The 11,935-nt window shown below is 37.4% G+C and overlaps 1 long non-coding RNA gene across 1 annotated transcript; it reads right to left on the reverse strand.

The window, feature by feature from the left end:
• Positions 1 to 3,517: 3,517 nt before the first annotated feature.
• LOC126667409 (uncharacterized) lies at positions 3,518 to 3,964 on the reverse strand. Its single transcript, XR_007638182.1, has 3 exons — positions 3,938 to 3,964; positions 3,755 to 3,854; positions 3,518 to 3,679 (listed from the first exon to the last, which is right to left on the reverse strand). It is a non-coding gene; the product is annotated as an uncharacterized LOC126667409 (long non-coding RNA).
• Between the last annotated feature and the right edge of the window lie 7,971 nt (positions 3,965 to 11,935).

The raw sequence follows: 11,935 nt of genomic DNA on the forward strand, positions 1-11,935 counted from the left end.
AATTTTATGACGTGACATGCCAAATAGAGTTCTACAGGAACGCCTGAAATTACCACATAACATCGTGTAGAAAATTTTAAAATTTTAGATGTTTATGTCGAATTTCAAATGGCAGATTACATCATTAAAATTAAAAAAATGGCGCTGAAATAATGGCAAAAACATTTAAATTATTGTATAAAATTTTAGATGATTTGAATATGAATTAAATTTTAAGAACATATTAAAAAAACAAAAATATTCAGTAACAGTTGGTGTAAATTACTTCATGTTTTTAAATATTAAAGAATTCACGAGTGGTGGAAATATTTGCCGTAATTGTAATTATAAAATACTCTTTCGTCCCGTAATTACTGTTTTGTTAATATTATTATTCCAAATTATCATTTTCACACTCCTACAATACTCAATTAAATATTCAATTTTCTTTAAAAGAAAAAAATCATTTCACTACTAGAAAACAGGTGTTTAGCGACGGAAATATCCGTCGCTAAACACCTGAGATCCGTCGCTAATTGTAATTAGCGACGGATTACCGACGGACTCCGTCCGTCGGTAGATTTTGGGTCGCTAATTGTAATAGCGACCCAAAACACTGTCTGTCGCCAACTTACCGACCGAATATTCCGTCGGTAAGTTGGAGGAAAAAGGTCGGTAAATTGGTCGGCCAGCCGACCAATTTTCCGACGGAATTACCGACGGACTTTCCGTCGCCAAGTTAGCGACGGAAAGTCTGTCGGTAATTCCGTCGCTGTTTCTTGCAATTGGCGACGGAAAATTCCGTCGCCAATTGCAAGAAACAGTTGTGTCATGTTAATTTAGCGACGGAAAATCCGTCGCTAAAGTTAAAACAAGTAGTCGCTAAATTATCTATTTTTTGCAAAATTTTATTTTTTACGGCTTATTTTCATATTTTTTCTGTTATTCGTTAGACCTGTTAAATATACCATTCACATACATAAGAAACAATAAATATATATAACCAAATCCGTAATATATATATATAAACGTCAAAAAGCATACAAAAACATTAATATTAAAGTATACGAACAAAAAACATAAATATGTCCAAGTGTATCACAAGCCTACTCTAACCTGGTGGTGTCATCAGCAGGAGGGGGTGGGGGTGGTGGGAACTGCGGGCGTAATTCGGGTGGGAGTGTAGTCATCAGCCGCGCAAGCTCAGTACGGATCCGCTCGTCGAAACCCGCCTCCACAGTACGGATCCGCTGCTCGACCCGCTCTTCGAAACCCGCCTCCACAGTACGAATCCGCTGCTCGAGCCGCTCCTCAACCTCCCTAGCAATACGCTGCTCTATGTCCTCAGTACTAACGTTCCCCTGCTGGGATGATCCGCCGCGGCGCAATCGGCTAGCGCTGCTCTGGCCGATGTAGGATGTTGAAGCCGATCCAATACCGTAGACTCGCTGCTTCTTGATTGCCTCGAGAGACAAAAACAGCTCGTTCTCGTCGATCGGCTCTGGAGTCGACGAACTCCCTTCTCCAGCTGCCTGAGACTGTGTTGCTGCAGCAAGCTCTGCCTGAAAACGGTCCTGAGATTTAAAAAATACAAATTTTTAAATTAGTTAAACCTACATTTCTAACTAAAATTGGGCAGCATTTTGTCTGTAATTTGATCATCACCCATTTTTCAGGGACATCCTGCAAAAACTACAGACACTCTGTTCAACTATAAGTAACAGCAATCACAACACCCACAACAAACACGTAAACATCCTATAAACAACGTCTATATAATTAAAGTTATATATAAGTCATATTAAACAGTCACTTAAGGTTAAAATAAACTTACATTTTTATCCTTTGATCTCTTGTCAACAAAGCGGTCCGATCTGCTTTGGTCAGGTGCAACCGTACATGCAACTCAGCCAAAGTGGGCTCTCGACCAAGCTTCTCAGTCTATTATATGAAATGAACAAATTAATTAATAGATAAACAAAATATTTAACACGATTATTAATATTAAAAACATACCATAACTGTCTTATGCCTCGTAGCCGATCGCGATCCTGCGGTATGTCGAACAGGTCCGGTGCCAGCTCCGGACGGCTCACTCATCCGATTAGCTCGTGCTATATCGGACTTTTTCTTAGCCTCAGCAGTATCCCAGTCTCGCTTCCATGACGCCCAAGTATCAGCACTAACACTGCCCTCTTTTTTATCCGGCTTCATGTTGTGGAGAGTATCTTTATACCGATTGCCCGCATGTCGGTAGAAGACCCCTCTAATCAGATCTTCAGGGTAGGTCGGGTCCCAGCAAAAACCCTTCTGCAAACCATTAAAAAATAAATATAATTAGAAATCAAAAAGAAAGTTAAACATATATTTAAAATTTTAAATATTTAACAACCTTGAACTCCTCGAAGTAGAAGCCCTTATGCTCTGCTGTAATCTTCTTCCACGAGGAACCCTCAGCAAACCATCTAGATCGGAAAATGGGCAAGATCGCCCTAGATGCTGTCCCGCTGTCGTTCCTGCTATCCAGTAATTTTTCTCTGCACATTACAAAAACACTTAGTTTTCACATTTTTTAAATAAAATTATTTTTAAAAAAAAAGTTGTCAATCAAACCTTGCAGCATCTGGTGTAACTCTAACCCTCCCAGTCTCGTCCGTCGCTGGTGGCTGGCCCTGTGGTTGCGGCTGTCTCGCCGCTCTCCGCGGCGCAGGTCTAGCAGCTAGCACCTGCTGCTCAGCCCCGGGATCCGAGTCCTCAGGGGCATCCTGCTTTGGGTCGCCGCGTCCACGTCCGCGTCCCTGAACTGTATCCCTACCGCGGCCTCGGCCGGCAGAAGAACCACCTGAACCTCTCATATCTGCAAAAAAGATTACAAAAAAATATTCGACAAGAAAAAAATAAACACAACTATTATAAAAACCATAACACATAATTTATTAACAAAATAAAGTTACCACATCAACAAATGTAAATAAAAGTCAAAATTCTACATAAATGACACTTAAACGAATCATGTAATTTCTATATTATCTGCCGCTCCAATGTCTTCATCGTCTGATGAAGATGGTGGATAATCATCTTCCGTCTCTACTAATGGAGGGTTGTGTAATGCAGCCTCGTCCGCCTCGCCATTCGGATCAACTAAATTTGTCGGTTCTTCATTTGTTATGACATCGAGCAGATGATCTTCACTATCATCTTGGAAAGCTGGAACAGTTGTTTCAGGCATGTCTATCTCAGAGCGAGCTTTTATCTTGCATACTGCCCACCAGTCTTTTTTGTCTCGCCTTTTGCTAGGATAAGGTAAGTAATGTACTTGATAAGGTAAGGGTTCATATTTGTTGTACCTCTTTCTGTGATTAACATCCACTATGTTATACCGAGGATGGGCTAACATACCAACTTTTTTCGTAGGATCAAACCAATTACATTTAAATAAGACCGTCCTTTTTATCGGTAGAGCTGGATACTCTAACTCGATAATGTCAGTCAACACTCCATAAAAGTCGCTTTCAGCCGGGCCGTAAAGTGATCCTTTTACACAAACTCCGCTATTCATTGTAACCCGATCCTCCCCATATTCTTCAGTATTGAATTTAAACCCGTTCACACAATACCCCTTGAATGTTTTGACCGATCTAAGCGGTCCTTCTGCAAGACTTAGAATATAGGGATTGGTACAGACAGTTTGGTCTTTCACCTGTAGCACAATTATTTATACGGATCAACACGATAATATATACAACTACGACGATAAAACAACATAAATACTTACATATTGCTCGAACCAAAAGGCGAATTCACTCTCCAACTTGACTACAACTTCGGTCTGTGTGATTTCGGGGTTGATTTCATACAACTCGCCTTCAAAAACTCTATTTACAAGAATACGAGCGAATTAAGACAAATTGTATAAAATTCTTCAATATTGAACTTAAATGTGGATATGAAAACATACTCTCTGAAAGGTTCGATTTCAGTGCAATTGAGAAGGATATAGCTTCGGGCAGCATTATATTCAGCATCATCCAGATATCTGTTCCGAGAAGCACCTATAGGTCGCCCTTTCGGTTTGAAAATGGATAATCTGTCGACATCATCATCAACGTCCATTTCGCAAACTTCATTTCTTTGCATCCGACATGGTAGCATCGGATCACCATCCTTGAAATAGAAAGATGCAAATTTCGCTGTTTCCTCTAATAAATATCCGCTGCTGATGCTTCCTTCCACTCTGCCTTTATTCGAGACCTTATTTTTGAGTTTTCTCAGGTATCTGCATAATCAAATAATTAGTTCATGCATGTACCAACCACTCGATCGATGAAATAGAACTGTAGATGTAGTACCTTTCAAACGGATACATCCAACGATACTGAACAGGTCCTGCCATCATAGCTTCGTATGGAAGGTGTACGGGGAGATGTTCCATCGAATTAAAAAAAACTCGGTGGAAAAATACGTTCCAACTTGCACAGTATCTTCGGGATATCAAGATCCAATCTCTCAAGATCTGCCTTTTTCAGCGATGTGGCAGTTAATTCTCTGAAGAAGATACTTAGCTCTGTTAAAGGCTCCCACACTTCGGGCGGAAGAAGCTCCCGAAGAGCAATTGGCAAAAGTCGTTGCATGAAGACATGACAGTCATGACTTTTCATGCCCATCATCTTCAAACTGTTTAAATCAACACACCTTGACAAGTTGGACACGTAACCGTCCGGAAACTTTAACTTTTGAATCCATTCGAGCAAAATCTTTTTTAAATCCCTGTCCAAAGCATACAAAGCCTTTGGATATCTACCGGTTTCCTGATCTTGTGCTAGGCCGGGACGATCACAAAACTTATTCAGCTCTGCCCTAGATTTTGCCGTGTCTTTCGTCTTACCAGGTACATTGAGTACGGTATTAAAAACGTTGTCAAATACATTTTTCTCAATATGCATGACATCGAGATTATGCCGGATTACATTTGTCTTCCAATACGGTAAATCCCAAAAGATACTCTTTCGATTCCAACCACGGCCTTTAGATAGATCAGCATTCGTAGCCTTAGCATCTATCTCATAAGCCCTCTTAAACCCCAGACCGTCAACCTCTGCTAATACTTCATCTCCAGTCCTCACACCTCCAAATTTGTGCTTTACTTGTTTGCCTTTTCGAAATTCAGTAACATTCCGACGGAAATGATGGCCCGTAGGTAAAAATTTTCTGTGGCAATCAAACCAGGACTGTTTACCACTATCGGGCAACGTGAATGCCTCGGTATTTTCCATACAATGCGGACATGCCAGTCTTCCTGATGTGCTCCACCCAGACAACATTGAATAAGCGGGAAAGTCATTAATTGTCCACATAAGCGCCGCCCTCATTTGAAAATTCTGCCTCTTTTGAACGTCATACGTCCGAATTCCAGATTCCCACAATTGATTCAACTCCGCTATTAACGGCTGCATGAATATATCCATCTGGTCTTTTGGATTTCCAGGTCCCGGGACAAGTATTGTCAAAAACATAAACTCATCCTTCATGCACATGCCTGGAGGCAGATTATACGGCGTCACAATGACTGGCCAGGAAGAATATTGTGTTCCAAAACTACCAAATGGTTGAAACCCGTCAGTACATAAGCCTAGTCTGATATTTCTTGTTTCATCGGCAAAATCTGTATGCAACTCACTAAACCGTTTCCACGCCGGAGAGTCAGAAGGATGATACATCTTCTCGTCTTCCATTTCATGTTCAGCGTGCCATGTCATATGTTTAGCCGTGGCTTTGGAAGCGTACAACCTTTGCAGCCTCGGAGTTAAAGGGAAATAAAACATTTTTTTATAAGGAACGTTAGCCCTTCTTTTGGCCGAATTGCTTTTCGTAACAGGTTTCCACCGAGGAAATGTGCAAACTTTGCTGTGGGTTAAATCCTCGTCCGCCCCCCAGTAAATCATACAGTTGTGGAAACAGCACTCAATAACCTCAACCGGCAACCCGAGACCTTTCACCAGCTTCTTGATATTAGCAAAAAATTTCGGCATTTTGTTGTTCTCTGGAAGCAGTTCTTGTAATAAACGGCAGGTGTCGTCAATTAAAGATATCGACCCCTGATGTCGACACTTAATATCCAAAATTTCAACAGATGCGGACAGGGGTGAGTGTCTGCTATTTCCGGGCCATATTTCTTCTTCTGCCGCACTCATCATATCAAAAACTTCTGAGCTTCTTCATCGGGGTCTCTTCCTCAAAAACATCAGGACCAGCAGCATCAATAACCATTCTCTGACCGGAGTTTAAATCTCCCCCTCCCTCATTATAGTAATCGTATTCATTAACCGGCTGCTGAACAACAGGATTGACATTCACCTCACCGTGGTGAATCCAGACATAGTAATCTGGAACAAACCCAGACTGCAAGACATGTAGTTTCACAACTTCGACATCTCGAAAATTCGTATTTCTACATTTTGTCCTAGAACATGGGCATTTTATCTCTTCTCCATTCATACACTCGGGATGTTGTACAGCAAAATTCACGAACTCTTCAAGATTAGGGAAAAAATCTGGCGGCAGGAAGCCTCTGTCATCCCTCGTATACATCCAGCTGCGGTCTGGATTCATTTCTGGAGGATGTACAATTACGTACTGGTTCATAAGCTCAACGTAGCAAAGTCAATGTAATTGACTGCTAAAAGGGTAGGGTCCTATCCCATTCGCAAAACTGGCGCCCCATAATTCGATCACGATATATGCATGAATACGGAAAAAATATTCGGCAGCCTTCCGGCGTCGTTCCCCAGGTGCATTACATAATATAGGGTGTGTAACGCTAATTATATATTCCGTAAGGAATAAGCGTTACACAGCCTATATTAAATAGCCACCCAGAGAACATACGCCAGAAAACTACCGAATATTTTTATACCATATCCATACATATATGTTTTTTCGTGATCAAATTACGCACACGACGGCAGTTTTACGAACTGTACACACGTACAATCCCGTGCCGTTCAATCGCTTGAACACACGGGACGGGTTTCTACGGCTAGGTAAGATTTTATTCGGTGTGAATAAAATCTTTGTTAATTAAATTGCACAGTTATTAAAATTACTCTAACTTATAAATAAAATACAAAAATGCGGTAACACTTACTTGTTGAAGAGCAGAACCGCAAGAGAGAAGAGAATAGGGATGGTAAAAACGGTGCGAACGGACGACAAAAGCAATAACCTTAATAAGGACAAAACCTACAATAATAGTTTGAAATAAGTCTGTTATAGCATTACAAGTTAACAAATTGAATGTCTACTTAATTTGAGTACTAATGAAATATTTTTATACTTATTAACAAAAATCCGGCAGCATTTCCCTTAAAAATGAGCATCACCCATTTCCCTTAAAAATGAGCATCACCCATTTATACTTAATTTAGTTAAAATTTAAATAGATTAAAACCTAATTCAAGTAAATTAAACAAAAAAAATAAAGACTCACCGGATGGACGGACGACCCTGGGCAGACGGCGGCGGTGGGCAGACGACCAATTTCCGGCAGACAGCGGCGGTGGGCAGGTTAATCGTTTTTGCTTCAAAAACAATTACAAAACAAATTAAAACAAAGGGAAATAGGAAAGGAAAAGGGAAACAAAGGGGAAAATCACTTACTGGCGGCGGTGGGCAGAAGACGGAGGAAGGCAGACGACGGCGGCGGTGGGCAGAAGGAAAAGAAGCAGAAAAGGAAAAATGGAGAAAGAAGAAGGAAAAGAGAACCGCAGCGTTATTTAGGTTAGAAATTAGCGACGGACCAAGTCCGTCGCTAATGAACAAAAGCCTGTCGCTATCCATTAATGAAACAGTTCGTTTCATTAATGGATGAAATTAGCGACGGCTTTGACATTCCGTCGCTAAATATATTTAAAAGAATACCAAAACCAAAGTATTAGCGACGGACTGGCTAATCTGTCGCTAAATTTAGCGACGGATTAGCTAATCCGTCGCTAATCCGTCGTTAATGAATGGCGGGAAGCTTCCCGCCTTTCATTTGGTGGAATTTGCCGACGGTTTTCCATTCCGTCGGCAAATCCGTCGGCAACATTCTAATTAGCGACAGAATTCATGTCCGTCGCTGAATTCCGTCGCTAATTAGCTGATTTCTAGTAGTGTCTAAAGATATAAAGTCACGATTAAATTAAATAAAAAGAATTATGATTTTTTTTATACAATTCATCTTATTTAATTAATTTTTTTTAATATATGTTTTGGTCCTAAATTATTAAGTTTTTGTATTTATAGAGAATTGTCTATAAATTGGGACAAAGGAAGTATTAGTGTAGTTAAGTAATCTCGCAAGTCTTAAGAGGATATTGAAAATCATCTAAAGAAATGCTTTTCTAAGGATTAGGACAATTATTAAAAAAAATACTCCCTCCATTCTATTTTAGTTGTCCATTTAGCCAATATTACACATACCAAGATAGTGCTTTTTTTGTCTTAATTTATAAAGAAAAATATTAATATAGCCCTATTAGTTAATAAATGCCTTTTAAATTAAAACATAGAGTCATTTATTAGGGATGGGTAAATTTGAAAGATAAGTAGCTAATATCACATGAGATTTTTAAATGGACAACTATTTGTAGATAAATAAAATTGGTTAAATAGACAACTAAAAAAACGGAGGGAGTAGTATGTAACATTTCTCTAGAAAAATTGATTAGAAAAGGACAGCTTGTAAAATGTGGCAAATTGTTGAAAGATTTGGATTATTCGCATTCTGCAAAATATGATTTCGTGAACATTCTCTATAAGTTAGTTAAGAATTAATTAATTCTATCTAATTATCAAATAATTTGGTCAATTCAATTAATGTCAATGATTTAACCCTAGCTCCTACCATTGGATAGAAAAGTATAAAACGAAATTTTCCTTAAATAGAAACAACAACTCTTTCAAGTTTCAAACAGTTAATTAAAAATTGTTGAAACCAATTAGACATAATTTCAAACTAGCATATCGAAAAGTAGATTTGTCAATTTTACCAAACAATTAAGTTAAGATTAATTGTTTTATTGGGATGGTGCTTTGTTGCACGAAAAGAATTAGGCTAAAGATGCACATAGGTAAAATTTGATAATGTAATTCAACTTCCTTTTTTATGATTAATTTTTGTTGTGCAGTAAAAGAGTTTGACTAAGAGGTGAAAGGAAATCAGTATAGCCATATCTTCTGCAAATTTTAGTTTAATTTTATCAGTAATTTATCAACTAGCCAAATGGTGAAACTTCTAGAATTGACCGGATTTCAAACTAGTTTTTCTGTGGAAAAATAATATTGTAGTAATAGAATTGGATATTAAAATAATATATATATCATAACTAGTTATGACTAAATTGATAGAAATATCTTATAAAATAGCCTGATTCAAAAAAAATCTAAATAATACTATCCAGTCCAAATTAAATAATAGATCATTTGACAAACACAGTAATTAATTAGAAAAATATAGTAAAATTGGTTAGAAATTGTTATTTTATATAAATTTTTATTTTTATTCTTTAATAATTTTTTAAGGTTAATTTCATAATAGTCACGACCTTTACACGAATTTTCAACGACTTTAAAAATTTCCATATAAAACCACGACCTTTCATTTTTTTTCCAAATCTATCACGAAATCAAATTTCGGTGTATTTTTGATGACGTGGCCACCATAATCCTGCAGATTTGAAAAAAAATGAAAGGCAAAATTCACCAAAAAAAATAGTCGGTGATAGATTTGAAAAAAATAAAAGGTCATGGTTTTATATGGGCCAAATGTTATAAAAAAGGCCAAACCTTTCACAAAAGTTCCACAAAAGTCCTAACCTAATAATTTTGTCGATTTTGGCTAAAAACAGATTATTTGGTCTCAATTTTGTCCAACATTCAATTGACAATCAAATTTTCTGATGTGGTGCCCACGTGGCGTGCCACACAATCTGTCACTATGGCACTTATTAGGGTTAAAGTGCAAATAAATTCTTAAATTTTTTTTAAAAAAACTATTTACACCCTCTAATTTTAAATTTTTTAAACTTAACTTTTATAATATTTACCAATTTCATGTTTATAAATTTATTTATATATTTTCACCCTCTTCTTCATTAATTTTATCTTTAAAAAATAAAATTATATATTAAAACTAATTAAATAACATTCCGTCCCATTGCGGAAAAAAAATTCAATTTTTTTTTCCGGAGCAGATCTGCTACTCATCTAAGGAGCAGTAGTTCCTCCCCTGAGGATCTGCTGCTCATCGTCGGAGGAGCAGATATGCTCCTCCAACAGAGGAACAGCAGCTCTTCGCCTGAGGAAATGTTGATCCTTGTTTTTGGAGCAGCAGCTCCTCAAGAGGAGCCGCTGCTCCTTTGAAAAGGAGGAGCAGCGGCTCCTCGGCTCCTCCGATTTTTGAAAAAAAAAATTTTTTTTTTTTAAATTGGCATATAATATTTTAGAATTTTAAATTAGTTTGGTTGAAAAAAGATTCGGCGACTGTGATGGATGAGTCGGAAAAAAGTGGGATGGTAGGAAAATGCGAGAGGCGGCCGAAAACGGCCGGTGGTATTTAATTGGGTAAAATATGTTAAAAAAAAATTATGAGTGTAATTGGTAAATTTTTTAAACATTAAGTACTTAAATGCGCTTTTAACCTGACAATTGCCACAGTGGCAGATTGTGTGGCAGGCCACGTAGGCGCCACATCAACAAAATTGATTGTCAATTGAGTGTTAGACATGACTCGAGGCAAAATAATCTGTTTTTGGTTAAAATCGATAACATTAAAAGTTCAGGACTTTTTGTGAAATTTTTATGAAAGCTTTGGTCTTTTTACAGCATTTAGCCTTTGCTATACCAATTTTTAAAAATCGTGATTAAAATGAAAATTTGTATAAAAATGGCGATTTTTTATGAAATTATCCTTTTTTTAATATATAAGTAATAGTTAAATAATTAATTTTTTTTTTTTGGTTTATTTTGCATGTTAGTCCTAATCAAATAATCAATGTGCTTTTGCCTAACATGTACGTTGTGGATAATATTTTGCTAGCCCGTGAGATAGTTAAGAATCATCACAAAGGTGGTAATAACTCTTGCTAATCGTGGTGGACATTCAAAAAGTTTATGACTCAGTCTCTTCAAATTTCATTGAAGAAGTTTTAATAGAGTTAAAGTTTTCCAAGAAATTTATGGATTCAGTTATAACCTGTATCAGAATTCAAAAATACTTTATTATGATTAATAGTGAGTCAGTGGTGGAAGAGGTTTTAGACAAGGGGACCCGCTATCCCCTCTGTTTTTTATCTAGTGCATGGATTATTTCACAAGACTCATGGCTAACAAAACTGGAACAGGCTCAAGATTCAAGTTTCATCATGGCTATAAGTTCCCAAAATGAGACCTGTTATTGCCGCTTATCTTGAGTATAAACTTAATTGTGGTGATTAATTCTCTTTTTGGTAATATTTTTGGATCAATAACAAATTTTATTTGCATAGCAGATGCTAATATTCTTGTTGATGCTAGAGTTTGCTCTATGTGGAGGAACAACCATTGAAGTTTGCCTGACCCTCTGGATAATACAACTTTGAATGCTTGGAAGTATATCAAAGACAATTTCAAAGTAAACCCTCTATCAGATGTATTCAATGCTTTCCGTACGCTTTTGACAGATATGGTTAACATCTGTGTTCTTTCTGAGCTGAATTAGCTGGTTTGTGATGATCTCCTTTATTTTGCTCAGTTAGCTGAGTTGTATTCTTGGCCAAATGCTGTAAAAAGTCCAAACCTTTCACAAAAGTCCTGACCTTTCAAATTTGTCGATTTTGGCCAAAAACTGATTATTTGGTTTCACAAAAATCATGACCTTTCAATTTTGTCGATTTTGGCCAAAAATGGATTATTTGGTTTCACAAAAGTTCCGACCTTT

This window comes from Mercurialis annua, linkage group LG2, assembly GCF_937616625.2.
Source record: "Mercurialis annua linkage group LG2, ddMerAnnu1.2, whole genome shotgun sequence".
NCBI classification, from domain to species: Eukaryota; Viridiplantae; Streptophyta; class Magnoliopsida; order Malpighiales; family Euphorbiaceae; genus Mercurialis; species Mercurialis annua.